Raw genomic sequence first — 18,663 nt, 5'->3', positions numbered from 1 at the left:
GTAAACATCAGACAAAGACAACATGCAGTTTACCTGGCCATACATCAAAAGGCCCCTAAACCTGATGACTGGTGGGGCCACTCTAGGCAGCAACAGCTGCAATCAAGCATTTGTGATAACTGGAAATCAGTGTTTTATATCACTGTGGAGAAATGTTGGCCCACTCTCTGTAGAAATGTTTTGATTCAGACACATTGGGGGTTTTTGAGCAGGAACAGCCAATTTATAGTCATTTTACAGAATCTGAATTGTATTTAAGTCCAGCCTTTAACTAGGACGCCCCAAAAATGTCCTTTTGTTTTTTTCTCTGTTTTAATAAAAGGTCATTTATAATTTAACAAGCGGGTGTGATTATAAGACCAGGTTTCCTGCGACTGTTGTTTTCCCTTAACAAAGGAAATCACTTGAAAACTGCATTTTGTATTGACTCAGGTTATCTATAGATTCAAATTTGTTTGATAATCTTAAACATTTAGGTTTGATAAAACATCAAAAACAGAAAAAAACACATTACTTGCTTAAAATATGCATGGGTTTAATTAAAACTAATTATTTCTCCACTATTATGTTTAATTCAGAGCTAAACACAGGAAGGGTCAGTGGAAACTGGTTTTTAGACATCCAGGTTGAGTTTGAGATCCTAAATTATTGCTGACAGCCAGTAAATGAAGAAGAAGGTCCAATTCAAGGTTCCTCTGAAGACACCAGAACAGTTAAACCCCACTGTTCTGCTCTGTTCCAGATTACTGACCCAGATGTAAGTGGACCTATGAAATCAGGGATGTGGTCAGGTGGAGTCAGTGGGCTTTAATGGGACCCTTGAGTGGTATTGGCTCCAACCAGCAATCTACTGGTGGATTCAGCAAACCTCTGCTGGATGGTGTTCCTGACGGGTCCAAATCAGGTTTTCTTGTCCTCTCACTGCTTCTTTTCTACAGTGGTCACTGTTATAGCGGTACAGAGGGGTTACAGCCAAGACAGATCCAACACAGTTCCCATTTACAGTATGCTGATAGGTCTGTGTGATCAGAACTAAGTAGACAGGAAGATGACATGTTCATTAAAGTTCACAATGGTTCTAGATGAGTTCTAACTAAGCCTCGATCGTTCCAGGTTCTAGCACCAGAGGTGAACCAGTGCTAGACGGAGACCCACTGGGTTCCAGCCAGCTGGACTCACTCCTGAGACCCAGACTGACTGGGAGAGGAGGGAAGGGAAGGGCTGCAACAAACAATATGTATTTTAAGTTGGATTCAGACCTCAGCTGCTGTCTGGATGGTGATCTCCAGGTTAGAGAAAGCCTGACAGGTTTACAGCTGAGAATGTCTCTCTTAATGTGGGCTCAGGAAGCATTTCTGGATCACACAACACCAACCTGGAATGTTTTTGGTCAGTGGCCCAGAGGTCACTTTGTAGAGTTCTGGCAGTAATCATCCTGTTCCACCTTGCACAAAAGAACAGATACCGGTCCTACTGATGGGTTATGGACCTCCGACAGCCTTGTCCAGCTGTCCAAAAACATCTTATTTAAAATAAATGAATATATTTTCTAGATACTTCCAGGACTTAAGTACTTTTTATGGAAGTGTTGGACTTTAAGGGAACTTGATCTTTTTTTTTTACTTTAAGGACCTCTAGAACCTTTAAGGTTTGACTTTAAGGAGTCTAATCTGTGGTTTGATTCCACTCAGATTTCTGTAAAAAGTGATTTCTGGACTCTTCAGGTGTGTTTTTCTGTTCCAGGGAGCTCCTGATGGAGTGTCATCTTTGGTACTGATGGACCCACTGGTTCTGCTTCTCAGTTATTGAACTGCTGTCAGCTGGTCCCCTGAGGAGGGTGTCTCTTCGGCCCAAATGTTGCTCTTTATTTGCTTCCAGTTGCAGATGACAGAAACATGTGTTCACAGATCAGGTTGGTTAATGAACAGACACAATCAGCCACATATACCAAAGTACTTAAGATGAGTGATGATGCATTCCTTAAAAACTTTACATGTAATATATATTAAATGGCACAGCACAATATAAGCACTCTAATGGGAGGCCTTCATTAATCTTCATTTAATGCAATGAAAGGAGGCCGTCTGGCCTTAACTGAGTTAAGACAACAAATCCCTCCTTTCCTCTTTCTTCATGTTTCTCTGAGATCCTTTGAAAAGTGAGCTGCCATGTGAGTAAAGACCAGCCAATGGCTTCCCCAGCTTGGTCATGAACACCAACAGCCACCAAATCAAAAAGCTGCTCCATGTCTGTTTCCCCCTCCTGATGACTAGAATGGTTTAACAGAACTCACTGGAAGTCTGAAGATTTATAGGAAGTAAAGCTCTGCTTGTATCTCAGATCCAGGAGATTCATGTTGCTCTGCAGTACGTTCTAATGAGTCGCTTTCTTTCTTTGTGATGTATTCATATTCATCTCTATAAATCTGTGCAAAGCCTTTGTTTAGGAGAAGAAACAGCCAGAGAAGCAGGCAGGAGGAGAGGCAGTGGAAAAGTCAGAAAGCCCGGCCCAGTCTGAGAGACCTGCCATGTGGTTCTTTCAACGTTCCCCTGATGCATTTTAGAAACCATTAAAGTAAAATCTCTCTGTCTCCTGTCTCGATATGTGCGGCAATCATTTTTATTTACGGACCATATCCTAACCAGAGCCCAGTCTGAGAACCTCTGTCTGGATAATATGTCTAATTGTTCAGCATTAGCATCAGAAGAACGCAGTCTGTGGACTCCTGCTGAGAACTCTGGGATTTTTCTTGAAGCAGCCTTTCTTTCTGAGGCTCCTGCTGCTCTTTCTCTGCTGTTTCTTTATCCTGCCTTTTGCCCAGCCTTTCATGTGGCCACTCAGTCCATTACCTTTACTTTACCATAGGAGCCAGCCTGGGATGCTCCGTTACCCTCATTCCTGGGTAAATGCCCGTGACCCTGGGACACCATGTTGCTGACAAATGGAGCACCAGGCCTGGAGCTTCCACCAACTCTGTGTACTCCACCTAATCAGCCTCACCCTTACCTCATGTCTGCAGCCAAAGATCTTCATCTGGAGGGTCCTCACAGCTGAAGATGTCTTCTGACCCTTGTGGAGTGAAGGAAGGGGCCAGGGGCCGAGGCTGCAGAGGGACTCTGACTATGTTCTAGAGGAGTTCACTGCTGTCCACCTGGAGTTTCTTAAACTTCCACTGTGGCCGTCCCCCAAGCATTACTGACCTTTGTTGAAGCTGTTTGTAATTACACAGATTCAGAGCTGTCATCTTTTAAGGTGGGGTTTTCTGGAGGTCAGAACCTTCCTTCTGTTCTACGAATTAGTGTCATTGCTGTCATGATCAGTTTGATGAAAAAGAGGAAAAACATCACCTTTTTTCCAAATCTGTCTGTATTTATTACTGAGAAACATTCTTCTTATACTGGATGTTATTAACTTGAACAGATTGAACTTTCTAAAACCCGATACATTCAAATGTTAGAAGTTAAACAGTGTCCCTCCATGTTCCAACTATCCACTCTGAAGGAACGTAGCAGAGCATCCAGCTGGGGTATGAGTCTCTGCAGCAGTAGCCGTGCTGACCCTGTGTAATGATGGTAAGTGGATTACAAGGAGGCCATGGTCTCTGGTCATTAATACTGAGTCTGCTAGAATTTCCTCCATGTGGCAGCAGCTCCACCACAGGGACGGACCTCGGGACCTTCAGTGATACCTGAGAAGCTCACGGTGCTGTAGACCATCAGACGAGCTGATATTCCTCTGAAACTGGACTTAAGAGACTCTAAGAAAGGTCAGGGGTGAAAGTTTATGGACCTGGGGAAATTTGTTAAATAAAACAATTTTTGAAGACATTAAACTACTGTTCAGAAGAAGGCTGATGATAGGAAGGTGTTTTACTAAAGGATATTTTCCCATCTGAGGCTCAGAAGAACCATGAGGAACACACATAATTCATTAATCTCCTATTGCTACCAATGGTTGTCCAAGTCAATTTAAAATCACTAATCTGTGACATCGATAAACAGTGACAATGGGAGCATCAGAAAGGTCTGTCCCAGGCTGAGTGACCTTCAACATTGATGCATCTCAGGAACTATTAAACTATAATATCCGTCCCCAGTCTCACTTGTCCATGATTAGACTATTGATTAGCTTGCCTGTTTGATTCATCATTTCTTTTTCTGTATCAAAGGTGAGGTCTTTGAAGCTGCAATTAAGATATTAACAATGGATAACTTCTCCACAGAACCCTACTTAAACAAATGTCTATTAAATTAGATTTTGCTCTAACTCACATCCCAGGGTTGTTTACTGTACTAAAGCCATAATGCTCTTCCTCACATGTGAATCACTTTGTGTAAAAGCGTTTAGCAACCAAAATGTATAAAATAACTAAAAGTCCATAAACATTTTGCACTGGTGATTAGAAGCATGTCGGCCTTTAGCTCAGCTGTGTTGACGTTTACCAACCAGTCCTGCATGCAGTCAGCAAGGTTTTACCACCTGTTCAGCAAAGTCAGGTACACAAAGTTTTATGTTGCTCTGAGCCCTTTGTTTTTTCATTCAAAGTAATCTCATTTGAATTCTACACAGGTTTTAGTGACTCTAACAAGTCCATTACTGTCAATGCAATCATGGGAAAAGGTAAGTACACCCTTGCTGCTTCCTCAGGATTTCAGGAGAAAAGTTACAGCCTGATGCTCGTTTGGGCCCTGAACCTACAAACTCCTCCCAAAATGTTTTAATACGTTTTCATTCTGCTTTCAGATGGGTAGGTATGAGGAAGAGCTCAGGGTAGCTGCCTTCTCTCTGACTGTGTGCTGGAGGGTGTTTCTAATCAGGTACTGGTCCTGGTTTAATGGGCTGCTGGCCCACAGAGAGGTATGATGATAATTATCTGGCTGATAATATAAAACAAACCAGATCAGGACAGAAAGAATCAAAACTTGACCAAATGAAAGTGGGCTGTGAGGTTTTCTCCTTTGTAAAGAAAAATAACAAGAAACAGTGTGATTGTGTAATGGGGCCTGTCCCTTTATGAGCTGATGTAATTTCCAGTAAAGAACCACTGGTCCACAGAGGATGCCAGTATACTATGTGTTGAGCAGACTGTGCTACCAGGTTCTGTTGAGGCCCAACCGGTGACCAGAGAACGGACCTGTAAAAAGGCTGGTTCCATCCAACATGTTAAACTGACCAATCAGTCTGACTTATGAAAGAAACCATGTGGCAGGACCTGAAGACAAACAAACCCTAAAGCAGAACACCATTGCCAGATAATAACAGTTTTATACTCTAGTGTGAGGACTTTTGGACCTTTGAGGTGCTGATGAGGAAGTACAGCATGAGGTCAAAATGAAATGAGTGAAGAAAGAAGCTTTGAATGTGTAAAAGTGTCAGAGAAAGATGTTTGGGGACTCATTAGTCAAAGGCAGCAGAACCGAAGGGAATCCTCCGAGCCGGCATTCAGAACCTACATGTCAGGTCTTACTAGGTGTTGATGGTAGGGAGTGGTTCTGCAGTGGCTGGGAAGCTTTTAACTTTTGGCCCTAATGAATGACGTTCCACAGGGACTGGTTTCCAACCCATTAGAGAATGAGGAAGTGGAGCTCTGCTTTATAGAAACTGAATCTTTCTGAGGAGGAGAAATATTCTCAGTCCATAATATGACTGCTTGATGTTCTGACCACTCTGCTGAGGGATCTCCTTCATCTGAGGATCCTGCTTCAAGGCTGAAACTAACCCGTCTTTAGTCTACGTAGAGGGACTCACAACCAGGCTGCAGACAGGCTGATTTGTCCTTAGAGCTTTGTGATTCAGCTACAGTGTTAGCTTTGGAGAAACTCAGAGTCTGGCTGTCTTGGACTGTTCAACAGTTGTAGAGAAATGTCTTCCCCCTTCCAAAGTTGTTAAACACCAAATTGGTTGGACAAATACTCCCTAGGAGATGGTTTTCCTTTTTGGAGCACTGGAAACATTTGTGTTTGAGTCTAATGGGTTACTGATAGCCATCATCTGAGGATCAGGTTAAGCCTTTTTGCTTTAGATTACCGCTTCAAGATAGGAGAGAAATGCTTCAGTCAAGATGCTGAGATCTAAAAGTATTTTAATCTGATGAAACATTATAAGTTTTCTCTGCTAATTATAGAAACAATCTTTATACATTTTAGTCTTGGAATCTGCAGCTTCTTGGAAAGAACTTAAATGGCGCTAATGCTTCACAAAACAGTCCTGCTTCACTAAATGTTTGAGTAATTACATTTGAGCACATCGGCTATTTTACAGTTGAATGCATGTTACTATTTGCCAGTACATTTAGTTTCCTTGTAAAACACCCTTCCTGTGCAGTAACACAGTTGGCTCCAAGAAAATCAAATGAACATGATGTTTTAGATATAATGGTCAGCCACAGATTCCTCTTCTGTAAATGCAACATGGGTCAATAGAGGAGCATCAATGTTTCTCAGTGATGAATCTCTGTTCCACCCTGGCAGCCTGCTGAGGCTGACATTGCTGCATACCTGTACCCCTGCTGTAGCTGCATTTTAGTGCACAGTGTGGGGTTAACTGAGGCTTTTAAAGAAAAGGACAACTAAGGGTCAAACATGTGAGTTTAGCTTTGGTGAAAATGAACAGTATCTCCCAAAACCTTCATTCTCAACTACGCCGACAAATAAATGGTAATAAGAGCTGGTTTTGCTCAGTTTTCTTCTGAAACAGGTAAAACATGCTGAGAAATAAACCAAAATGTTTAAAATAAACACAATGCAGAAACATTACAGAAAAATAGAGACGGTTCTAGCTCAAAGTTAGGACTTGTTACACAGATACTGCTTTGCTTAAAGTTGCAATAAATGTCTTCAGTTTATCTGTGAAACTTACCAGTTGAAATATCTTGTCTGATCTGTTCATAATCAGGAACCTACAAACATCACATGTTGGATCCAGTTAAATGCTATTTGTTTCTTGGCTACAATCTTTCAAAAAGGATTTTTACTTTTTGTTGTGTTTTAAACCCATGAACTTCCTGACTTTCTCTCTTTCATATTTACATTTGAGTAGAAATCTTTCACAGATTCAGGTTTACCTCCAGTTTTAAGGCTTATCTGAGCTAATCTCCTCCAGGCCTCAGTTACACATTTAATAATCACCAAGGAGTTAAAAATATGATAAAAGTGAACTAAGAAAAAATATCAGCTGTATCACTGATCATCCAACACCAACCTGTAGGGGGCACGGTGGTGGTGGAATCATGCGAAAGTGAGCAAAGAGTCTAGAGACCGGTGCAGTTAACCTGATCATAACAGTGAATCAAGTCTATTAGAGGAATAAAAAAGGAATGTACCGAAGCAACACGAAAAGGACTTTTACTGGACATGACAGCAGGGTAAACTGCTTTTTATTAAGGATCAAAGTTTACATCTAATAAATCACACTTAAATTTCCTAAGAGCAACAAATCATTGACTTTAAACAGAATAACAGAGCTGTTCTCTGCTGGGCTCAGAATAAGTGATGTGATGAACAACAGATTTGTCTCCAGGCAGAGATGGCAGGAAAGTCTCTTTTCTTTCTTCATGCCTTTCACAGCGATGTGTCATTACTTCCCAGCAGCAATATTCATCTCCTTTCCTCTCACTGATTGGCCTGGCAGCATCAGCGCTGGAGCTGCACCAACATAAAGGTCTCAGGCAGAACCTCCTGATGATGGGAGGAAAGGGAAGCAGCTCTAACCCACCTCTGACTCCAACATGTTGCCTTCTTTGTCCTTTGTCCTCCCACCACCTCCTCTTCCCACCTATTCCATCTTCCACCCAACATCAGTCTCCATCTCAGTCTTTGAATTTCATCCACATGTTCTTCTCACCAACAGGTCCACCCCTCCTTAACTCTACCTTCTCTCCTCTCTGCTTTCTCCTCAGCAGGTCCATCATCTCTCCATTCATCCTGACAGAGCAGAGAGAGAACAAAGAGCTCTTGGTGTCTTCTTGAAGAGGTTATGAAGCAAAAGTCACAGCATGTGGGAGCTTTCAGAGCTTTGAGTGAGTGTAAAATATTAACAGATGCTGAAGCCACACTTTCAAAATAATATTTACTCACAGATGAAGTGATAGAGACAGAGGAGAATGGAGGAGGAGGGAAGAGGAGGAATAATCTGTGCTTTTATTTTGGTGATCTGAATGTCTTCAGAGAGTAGAAGCAGCTTCTCTCTGCAGGAGAGGAGAACAGGGAGCTGAGGCAAAGCTCAGTATTCAGAGGTCTTCATCTAGTAAACAGGTCAAGATGGGTCAGATACATCCTCACAGGAGCCTTCATGTATTTTCTAGAATATTTTTTGTACAGTGTTGTTCATACGTTGTTATATTTGTTCTTCTGTTTTTACGTTAATTGACAACATGCAGACCTGAAAGAACCAGCATGGACATCAGCCAGTCAGAGCAGCTGAAAATATTCCAGTTTATGATGATTTTCTCAAAGATATGTTTTGTGGTCACATGTTGTCATTCAGCTTCTCTGGAATCATGTAAAATATTTTATAAAGCACCTCAACTATGTCAGAAAAAGGAGCCAAGTGTCTCTGAGCAGAACTGCTACCAAAACAATCAAGAAGTGTTTTAACTCATGTGGACTTTGACATTGGGTTTCTCCAGAAGGTTTATGGCCATAAATCTCATAATACTTCTATATTTGACAAGAGTCCGTCCCCTCTTATGAAAGCAGTGGCACCAAGGACTCAACCCCTTTAAATACATATAAAACACATTATTCCAAAGCCACAATGGCAGGTTTGTGTGTAGAAGAGCCCCAAGCAGTTATATGGAAATGTTCTCAGAGGTATCAGGGTTTGTTTGCTGAGACTCCTTTAGATTAGGTCTGATTCATTCTCATGTAGCGATCATTATGTCTCCAGTTTTTAGTTGCATGCAGTCATTCTAAGGACAGGCTGGTTTCTGGGAATATTTTACAACTCTGAGATGTGGTCACACATATCTAGCAGCTCCCTGCTACAATGACCAGAGTCACCTTCATATTTTCCTGCTTTAACCACACAGCCATGAGCCGCACTGAACTGGATTTAACAGAGCCTGGAAAAACAAGAGAACTCCTTGGAAGATGAGAATCTGTGAGAAAAACAATTACAACAGAGACTCATTGCAGCTCCATCCAAACCAGAAACAGGAACAGAAGTCTGAGTCTGTGCACCTTCTCATCATCACTCTTATTCCTCACACAATCCTTCTGTTTGTGTTTCATTTGAGCTTTAATGGTGTGTTGGACACACTGTGAACTGATGCAAGCTGCAGTATGTTTCTGTGTCATCCAGCAGGTTTCCATGAAGTTCAATCAGCGCCTGAGCTCATGCAGTGGAGAAATAGCATGGAGAGCAGCCTGTGTTTATTATGCTGGATTAAGTTTTAGTCACAGAACATCTAAAACAGAGCAGGTGCTGCTGAGCATACTGCAGATTTGTTTTCCTTTAGAAAAGACCCAGTCTGGAAGATTATTTCATTTAATCTCTGCTTTAACAAACAGCAATTAGTCTGTAATGAGACCTGGGTTAGATATATTAAGACCCTCCTTTATCCTGCTTTTTCTTCTATGTTTTTACTCCGTCTTTAATCCATCTTCTTTCTTTATTTTCTGTACAAAGTCAGTCAGATTCACAAACATTGAATCATACGCTAAGTTAACTCTGTCGCATACAGATCTCCACGTTAACTCCAGCAGCCTAGTTCACATTTTCAGTACCTCCTAATTCAGACAGCTTAACTTCTCATTCCAAATAAAATACCTGCAGAAGGAGGAAAGCTCATAAATTCACTTATCTAACAACAACAGCCTCAAGAATTATTTATATTATTACTGTAGAAGAGCAGCTACCTCTCCTCTCTCAGGGGGAACTTTAGTGATTTATTCACATTCTGACCCAATTAAACGGATACCAAAAAACTGTGGAGACAAAGAGGTTCCATCTGCTTTTAACTTTTTATTTTATCAGCTCTTCTGGTCTGCCTTTAGTGTTTGATTTGCCCTGAACCTCACAGCTTTGCTGTAGAGAAATACTACAACAGAAATACACACTCCCCTCCAGGCTCTGGTAAACTCTGGACATGTTTTGGCTATTTCAGGTCTTTTGGTCGTTGCCTTTATTTCTCCCAGGTAAACCACCTCAGTGGACTTTTGTAGCCTGTAGGTCCGGTCTAAATTTAGCCAAACAAAGATGTTGAAAGTCAGGCTTTCATCTTTCACTTTTTAAACATATTTAATATTGTTTAGATGGAAGGCAATGCTGTCTTTTCTGTATTTTAAATAAACTGTTGCCTGCTTGATTTGCTTTCTTGAACATTTTAGGTTTTGTTATCTCAAATTAAACAAATGACACAGTTTTATGTTTCGTTTGCTGTTATTTCCCATGCAGGGACTCAGCTGTACAGTCCCATGAAAAAGACAGTGAGGGGCAGCCGTTGTTGCAGCTTTCTCCACCTTCTGTTTATGTTAGCAGCTTCAGCCAGCTCTCTAAACTGCTTCATCTGGCAGATGATAGGAAGCTTCAAGAGGTCCAAACGTGTCTAGAAGGTAACTGTGATGAAGGTAACTTTGGTCTGTTTTCAGCAATCCTCCATAACCTCCTGATTTCATTGGTTTGTGGTCCTGTTGACACTCTGCTAGCATCCAGTTATGTTCTCTTTGGCAGTTTTCCACAGACAGGTTTTTACTTCAGCACCACAGTCAGAGACGGTAATATGTACAGTATTTATCTGAGAAAAGAAGACATGATGGATGAGGGAAAACTGATTCCCAACTTCTGGGATGAAATGTTAACTTCAGTTATGTGTGTGAACACATCCAGTACATTAAAGGCCAGCAGCATTGGTGTAAAATAATCAACATTATTGTCTGTATTTGACTCTGTAACTCTGATCTGTTCTGTGTCCAGAAAATAGAGACCCCATGGTGAAGATTCTTGGTTGGAGCTTTATCTCTAAGTTGAACAGAACCGATTCTCCTCCAGAGGTTCTGAGTCTCAGAGACACATCAGAGGAGGAACACTCAGCTATGGAGTTAGATGTCAAAGTCAAGCTGCTCATCTTGCTCCAAAACATTGATAAACAGATCCTCCACAAGCTTCTTGGAGAAATAACAGAGTGGGTTCCTCTCTCTCTTCTCACACACGTCTTCACGTTCAATCAGACCACTACTGCTTCCTCATTCAGACTGATCTGCTGTGACCTGTAGTTCTGACAGAAACAGACGGTATGAGAAGAGACTGAATCAAACTGGATCTTTTATCTGTGTTTGTTTTTCTACATTTGACTTTAGACAAGTCAAGCTTGACCCCACCGTGGTGAAGAAGGAGGTGGAGTTATTGAAACAGCTGCACAGAAGGAGAGAAGAGGCTGCTGAAGTCACTGAGATACACATCAGGTTGGAGTTGTCTTCACATTTCACTGTTAACAAGAATGCTGGATTGTCCATTAAATAAAAACTGAGCACTCTGCAGCTGCAGCAGACATGGAAGTCATTATATCTGTCAAATTCCAGTTGACACATTCGTCTGCAGATGCTTGTTGCCTAACGTAAAGTCCTAACAAAGCATGCAGTAGCTTGCACAGGCCTTCTATGTCCTTCTGCTCTCCAGCAGCATTGATACCTTCAGTTAAAATACTCTCCAAGCTAAGTTTAAAGCATGGCGGTGTGACTGTGTGGCTGAGTTTCTTAGTGGATGATCTACATTAGAAGTGAAAGTGTGATTCATGATTCAGAGCTGTTCTCCTCAGAGCTTCTGTTTTATCACCATAAGCTTTCCAGACCTGTGATGATTTCTCTGTTTCCATCCTTGGTTTTCTTTGACTTCCCATCCTCCTCAACTCGTCAGTATGAAGTCTGCTGGAAGATTCCTGCAGGTTTTAAATGACCCTTTGTGCTCAGGCTTAGTTTGTTGCTTTTTTCTTTCAGATTATGAATTTTCAAACGGCTGTCGCGCTCCACTTTGGAGACAGGCGCTGGGTGAGATTTGTCACCTTGTTGTTGAGCCGTGTGACGGTGAGACCCTCTACATCACCTGCAGCTCTGCTGGAGTCTTTCTGAATGCGGTGAGACTAGAAAGAAGAAGCTCTGTGGCTGCATCAACAGCAGCATCAGCCGCTATAACAGTGATGTTGACTGTTAGAAAGTTGAAAGTGTTCAGATTCATCCGTTTGTTAAAGTGCAGTGACGTTATCAGTTTAACTTCAGTATAAAACATTTTCTTCTAATGTCAGCATGTAGCTGGATCTTAATGCGAAATGTTAACAGCTGCCAATATTTGGAAGAGTTGACCTTTTTATTAAGAGAATTTAATTCCTATAGTTTACTTATTGCTGCACCAGTGCAGCTCAGTTCAAATCAGATGGAATTAGACTGAGATTTAACCAAATTTAATAAAATAGTGTTTAAAATCTGCTGGTTTCTAGTCTAGGTTCTTGTTTAGAGAAGCGACTCAGAATCTGAACGACTAAAGACAACAAACAGGTGATGTAGTCTGCATAGACAGAGTCCTTAAGTGTCCAAATAAAATAAGCATCAGGTTGTTCACTAATGATCACTAAACAGGCTGCTGTCCAATCGTCTGTTCATCATCACTTCTAAGTTTCTCAACAAGTAATCAGTTCTGACATGTTTGAGGTCTATTTGTACAGTTTTCCAGATAAACAGGCGTCAAATTTAGGCAAAGAAAACCAGTTAAAGGAGGACTGTGTCTGATTAAAAAGAAAAGGACTGTAACAGATATAAACTCAATGGTGTGAGCTTTGTTTTTAATTGAATAATTAAAATCAGTCATGAAACAATCAACTTCATGTTCCTGATAAAGATCATAGGTTTGAAGGTGAAAATGAAAGGATGAGCAGTTTATCCCCATTTCTCCATCAAATCTTCTCTCTAATAACCTTCATCTGATTTTACTGAACTAGAAACAAAAAGTGAATTAAAGAGCAGGTTGTTTGTTGATGTGTTTACAGGTCAATAGGAGCAGGAATTTTCAGTTTTGATGCATTTATTAAAAAGGGACAAACATATTTGACCTTCTGATCACTGGTCAGAGATGATGAAGAGAAAATTGGACTAATTTCCATTTCCAGCTGTTTGGTTGGTTGCATCACTACTTTATTTAAGTTAATGATCATGTTTTGTTGCATGTTTTTACCACAGGGCTTCAAACAGGAAGGAGATGAGAGTCACTATGAGAGAAAAAGTGATTTCTATGAAGATTTAGCAACACTTCTAAAAAGCAGATCTCCACATTTTGCAGAGAACATAAACAAACAGGTAGAGTGGAACAGATGCTTCTAAAGTCGACACACCAACACTTCTCCTTTTTCAGCTCTTAAATCAAACATGTTTGGGAGTTAAAGTTCCTCTTTTTTTCAATGAAGAAGGTCCTTGTCTCCAAAGCGTTGATCTGATCTCTGCTGCTGTGTGACTCGTGTTTCTGAACAGAGTTGGGATCGAGGACTCGGTCTCTGTGCTGTTCCTCACCAATGAGCAGCTGTCTGGTTGTTACTGTGCTGAAACATGTCTGATTCATCCTCCTCAGAGTTCAACCATCAAAACAGTGAAGCCTGGTTCAGGACATCACCTGCCTGCCTCCTACACACACACACACACACACCCCTTCTCATTTCCAGACACTGAAAATATGTGTGTTTTCTTCAGTAGTTGTATTTCCTGCTGAAGTAATTTGACGACCTAACAAATAATGGACTCCATCTGCTCTTAGAGACTCTGTTAATCATTTAGAAATATGATCTTCTCTTTTCTCCTTCACACTGATGTTTGTTAGAAAATGTGGCATCATCACAGGTTCATCAAATCCTTGAAGTGTTCTTAATGGTCTCCACCTGGTTTCTGTCTCGGTTCCAGTTTTTAAACTGAAGAGAAAGTTTCAAGTTCTAGAAAAATCCTTTTTAGTCTTTTGTTCCTGATGATGTCATTCTCAATAAAGGAGAAACACCAGAACAGATAATGGAATTTAAATACAATTTATAAGGATAATGATGCATTAGAGAAAAAAATCTTTGTCTCAATTAATAAAAACTACATTTGGTGTGATGATTACTGATGTCATGTCAGTAAGAATTAACATGCATCTATAGTGAAGTTTCAGAGTTTTTCTTCATGTTGTTCTTGTCACTTATTTTTATTTCAGTCCTTGTACCCGTCCAGTTTCTGCAGAAACTCTGTTGTTGGTGAACCCATTAACACTCACCCAGGAATCATTTAAAAAGTCCTGAAAAGGCGTCTCAGCAGAAGGAATGAAGCAGTGTTGGATCTACACGTAACAGAACATTTAGACTGTTATAAATGATCACTTCAGAGGCAGGTTTCTAACACACAGGTTGGTTTTTAGTTGCAGCAACAAATGCTTACAAAAGATAACAGAGTTTGAGTTGCATAGAACATTATTTTTGCATCAACGTGATACACAGCTGAAGAATTACCTTAAAAATGGACCTACAGTAGAAGGATTAACTGCAGGATATCTGGCAGGAACTATGACAAAATATTGGCTGGATTTATTTTTAATTCTGAGAGACTTCAAGGGATAAAATGGCAAGAAGTGTTAATAGGTCAAAGGTCAAATGACCTGGAGCCATTAGTCGCAGGTCAACACAGACACATACAGGACAAACAACCATGCACTCATTCACACCTAAGGGCGATTTAGAGAGACCCATTTACCTAACAGTCTGGTTTTTGGACTGTGGGAGGAAGCCGGAGTACCCAGTGAGAACCCACGCATGCATGGGGAGAACATGCAATCTCCATGCAGAAAGACCCAGGACCTTGTTGCTGCAAGGCAACAGTGCTATCAGCTGCACCACTGTGCAGCCCTAAACAACCATTTCTCTAAATGTGGTCAAGAAATGGTCTGAAAATGAATAAAAGAGCAGCCAGTGTCCTACTGGGAAAACACCAGAAAGACCTTAATAGAAAGGAGAAGATAAAGATCTGAGGTGTTCCTCAAGGCTGATACAGAGGGCTGGACCATGCGTGTCCTATATTTACCTGTTGCTGCTCAGTACATTTCCTTCCAGCTGCCGTCAGATCTGAAGGTGACGTCATAAGTAGCTATCGGTTAGTAAAGACTTCAATAAACCAATGAGCAGCGCCAGACTGAACCAGGATAACAAACACATTCAGGCTTTAATGTTTTACGAGTGCTGTGTGAAGAGTGGTAACTCAAGTGTGAACAGGCTAGAAATGCTGGACAGCTGCAGTAAAACTAGCTGTGAAGGACTATGTGGCGGCACAATTCATTGTCTGGATCTTTCTCCCTCAGATTCCTTCACTGCTTTGATATATGCCGCTCACACTGTCCTGTTAGTTTAGGCTTCATCTCTCTGCTCAATATTTACTGCATTTGTTTGCTGATGATTCCACTAAAATGGTTCAATATGCATCATCTGTGGGAGATATTTAGGAATCACAGTCATCCTTATGGACATGCTCTATTCAGGCTCTAACCTAAGAAACCAGTACCAATGTTGCATCATTGCAGCTCACTCCCCTCATGGCAGAGCAGAAAGTCCAAACCCAAACAGCAGCAGCTAAAGACACCAACAGCTGATCTCCAAACATATCAGTGTGAAAACCCTGTCTGCCCAATTACAGACACCAAACCAAGGGAAGTCCTTTAAAACAGAGCGATCACATCTGGTCTCTGATTGATAAATAGATCTAGAAAGAGCTGAGCTGCTGCAGCTGGAGCTTCTGATAGGTGGAAACATTGGAGCAAAAACTGGAAGATCCAGAAACTAGTGAAGTACCTAAAGGTAGGAGAAGGTCACCAGGAACACTGTTGTTTCTTTCCTCTGATGGGATCCATCCCAGAATAGTGAGAGTTGTTCTACCAGAGACGAAGCAGGCCATAGCTGACAGGAACCAGGAAAGTCAGAGCTCTTCTTCTGTCCGTCTATCTTAGGATAATCCCAGTTCCTATAAGACCGTCCCAACTGTGTCTATCAAGACTCAGTCAGAGTCAGATGGACGTCAGAGGAGATAAACTGGAGGCTGCTCCTATTTAAAGCTCTGCTTTGTATGGAGATGCTTCCTGAAGTGTTTGGCTGGATTCTTGTTGTTCTGACACGGACCTGTTTGGTTGCCCATCCTTGCCAAGGTCCAGGGGGAAGTACTGTCTGACAGCAGCAGCTGTACGCCTGTTTGGCCACACCGCAATCACATCTACATGAAGTTGGTCTGTGATAGATTTGACCGGACATACGGGGAATATTAATGTGTCAAAACATGGAAGGAAAATAAGACAGAAGCAGCAGTGACCCAGACTGGCTGGGAAAACCTCGGAATACCTTCAGAGAATTCCCTGCCTCCTTTACTGATCCCTGTTATATATTATCTAGACAGGATCATTCAGACAGATTACATTAGAAAAGTATCTTCACCATCTGTCCCTCATTGTTCAGCAGTAAAAATCCCTTCATAGCTGTATAATTTTAGTAATCCAGAATATCTACATGTTCAGGAAACAGTTTGTGATTTCCTGGTAGATCTGATTACCTTCTGACTTCCAGCTTGTTGCTAAATAAGAAGCTGCTCACTGCAGCTGAGGAACTGTTTTGGAGAAAACCCTGCAGTCAACAGGAATTCTGGGTAGGAATTTATAGCTGAAGAAAATAGAAAATAATGGAAGGAAATTCCCAGTCTAAAAGGAGGAATTCACTGTTTCCAGAAAGAGGAAAAAGATGTAAATGATATGAAAGAGGGAACATTCAGATAGAATCAACACACTGCTGAGTGTATTTTAAACATTAGCAGCAGGACTGTGACTGTGTGATTGCTTTAAGGTTGTGTTTGTGTTCCTGCTTCAGAAAGATGCATGTAGCTCTAAGCAACATGTCCCAGCTTTCTATCTGTCTGGAAACCACACAGTGCAGCTATTTCTGACCTTTGCCCTGTGGTCATTTTCTAATATCATTACCATCAGAGGCTGAAACTCAGCTAGAGCCAAGTTAAATACCTGTTTTATTTTAGGAGGAGATCTTTTCCCCTCACACCACAGACTGCTGCTTGTTGTTTAGGAAGTTTAACACTTTCACACAGCGACTCATGGATGTTCTGGTTGTGTTATGATGAGGTTTCTGTAGGAATACTGGCCCAGGGGTCTGAAGTGTTTGTTTTTCTACCTGGATGACTACAGATCTGTGCCTCTATGAGGCTGATGTTGATTCTCACAACATCCAGAATACAGACAGAAGTCAGTTTCTGACATAATTGTCACTTCATGCTCCAGTTTCTAAAGCATCAGTGTTAAGTGTCAGCTCCATTTTATCATCCCTGTTAGAAACATCTTTCCATTAACAGGAAGGAAGCAGCAGATAGAACTACTGGTAGATTTTAAAGCTTCATTCTAATTGTAGCATAAAGAAACTGAGCTGATAAAACTAGACAGATTTTTTTTTACCACAGAAGAAGATGATGTTAAACCTGTTTAAATATCAACTGAGGATTTCATGAAACTAATGAATTTAACAGTAACTGACGGATGCAGGCTGCTGACACTGTGGTGCTCTGTCCTCATCAAGGTTGCCCCCCTCTGCTGGCCAGAAGCAGTACTGCTGCATTGTTCTTCTCTTTAAAACTAATCCATGCAGCAGCCAGTATCAGCAGGTTTCTCCAACAGAAGCTCATTTGTGACTAATTATGTTGTCCTGTAACAACTGATGGTTTGATTTTGTTCATAATAACTACAGCTTTCAGTCAAAAGATGTGGAGATTTATTCTAACAAGTATAAATCCAGCATTTTATTGCTGGGAGCAAAGCATTTCTCAACTCAAAGACCTGACTAGATCTTTACTCATCATGGAGTTCACTCATTTTATGACAGTGATTCAGCTTCATCTTATTGGACATCCAGTACTCGTTCATTCTGTCCAGTTCTAACAGCATTCTTTCTATGATGCATCCAGGGACTGGGTTCTTCTTGTTACTGGGTGGTCCTCACTCTGAACCTGCAGTATAGATACTGATCCATCCTCTTCAGTTCAAACTCTGTCAGGTTTCACCTCTCCTCTCTTCCATTAAGATCTACAAAGCAGTGTCAGTGGCCTGAATCCATCTGGTACCAATCCAACACTGCAGACAGTTCTGCAGATCAGAGCAGACCTGATACGGATGTTCACTCCTAGCAGCACGTCCAGGTCACATGCAGAAGAGCATTACATGAAGGGTCAACAGGGTATCCCTGGCAGCTCTGCTGACCTCATTCCTGCTCCACACACTTAGTGCTGTGATTTATTGGCCTGGAGTTGCTCAGACAGGCCAGACTGTGTCTGCAGAATCCCATCTGCAGCTCCAGAGGAACCAGATTAGAAGAAGACCTCCACTCAGCCACGTGGAGGCTTCTGCTGTTAGGCAGCTCAGGTGGAGAAACCTGCAGTCAGAGAAGAACCAACAAGTGGAAAGCCTCTTTATGTGGCTCACATCAAGTTGATCAAAGAACCTTTTGGTTCTGTTTTGGTCCTTCAGACTGGTTCCTCCTGTTTTACCTATAGAGTTTCATCCTACAAGAAGATAAAGGTTTTATAGAAGCTGTTTGCTAACAGCTAGAAGAGCTTGTAATGAATCACTTCTTAATCCACCTGATCCTCCTGTGGTTCTAACCTCTAAGGAGTCAAATGGAGCAGGACA

General features: G+C 41.4%; 1 pseudogene; it reads left to right on the top strand.

Annotated features, from left to right (window-relative positions):
- The first annotated feature begins 4,610 nt into the window (after positions 1-4,610).
- The window catches only part of LOC124858489, a 36,134-nt pseudogene continuing 22,081 nt past the window's right edge, over positions 4,611-18,663 (top strand).

Source organism: Girardinichthys multiradiatus, chromosome 21 (genome assembly GCF_021462225.1).
Source record: "Girardinichthys multiradiatus isolate DD_20200921_A chromosome 21, DD_fGirMul_XY1, whole genome shotgun sequence".
NCBI classification, from domain to species: Eukaryota; Metazoa; Chordata; class Actinopteri; order Cyprinodontiformes; family Goodeidae; genus Girardinichthys; species Girardinichthys multiradiatus.
The sequence above is the reverse complement of the archived record's forward strand: the minus strand, read 5'-3'. Positions and strand labels throughout refer to the sequence as shown.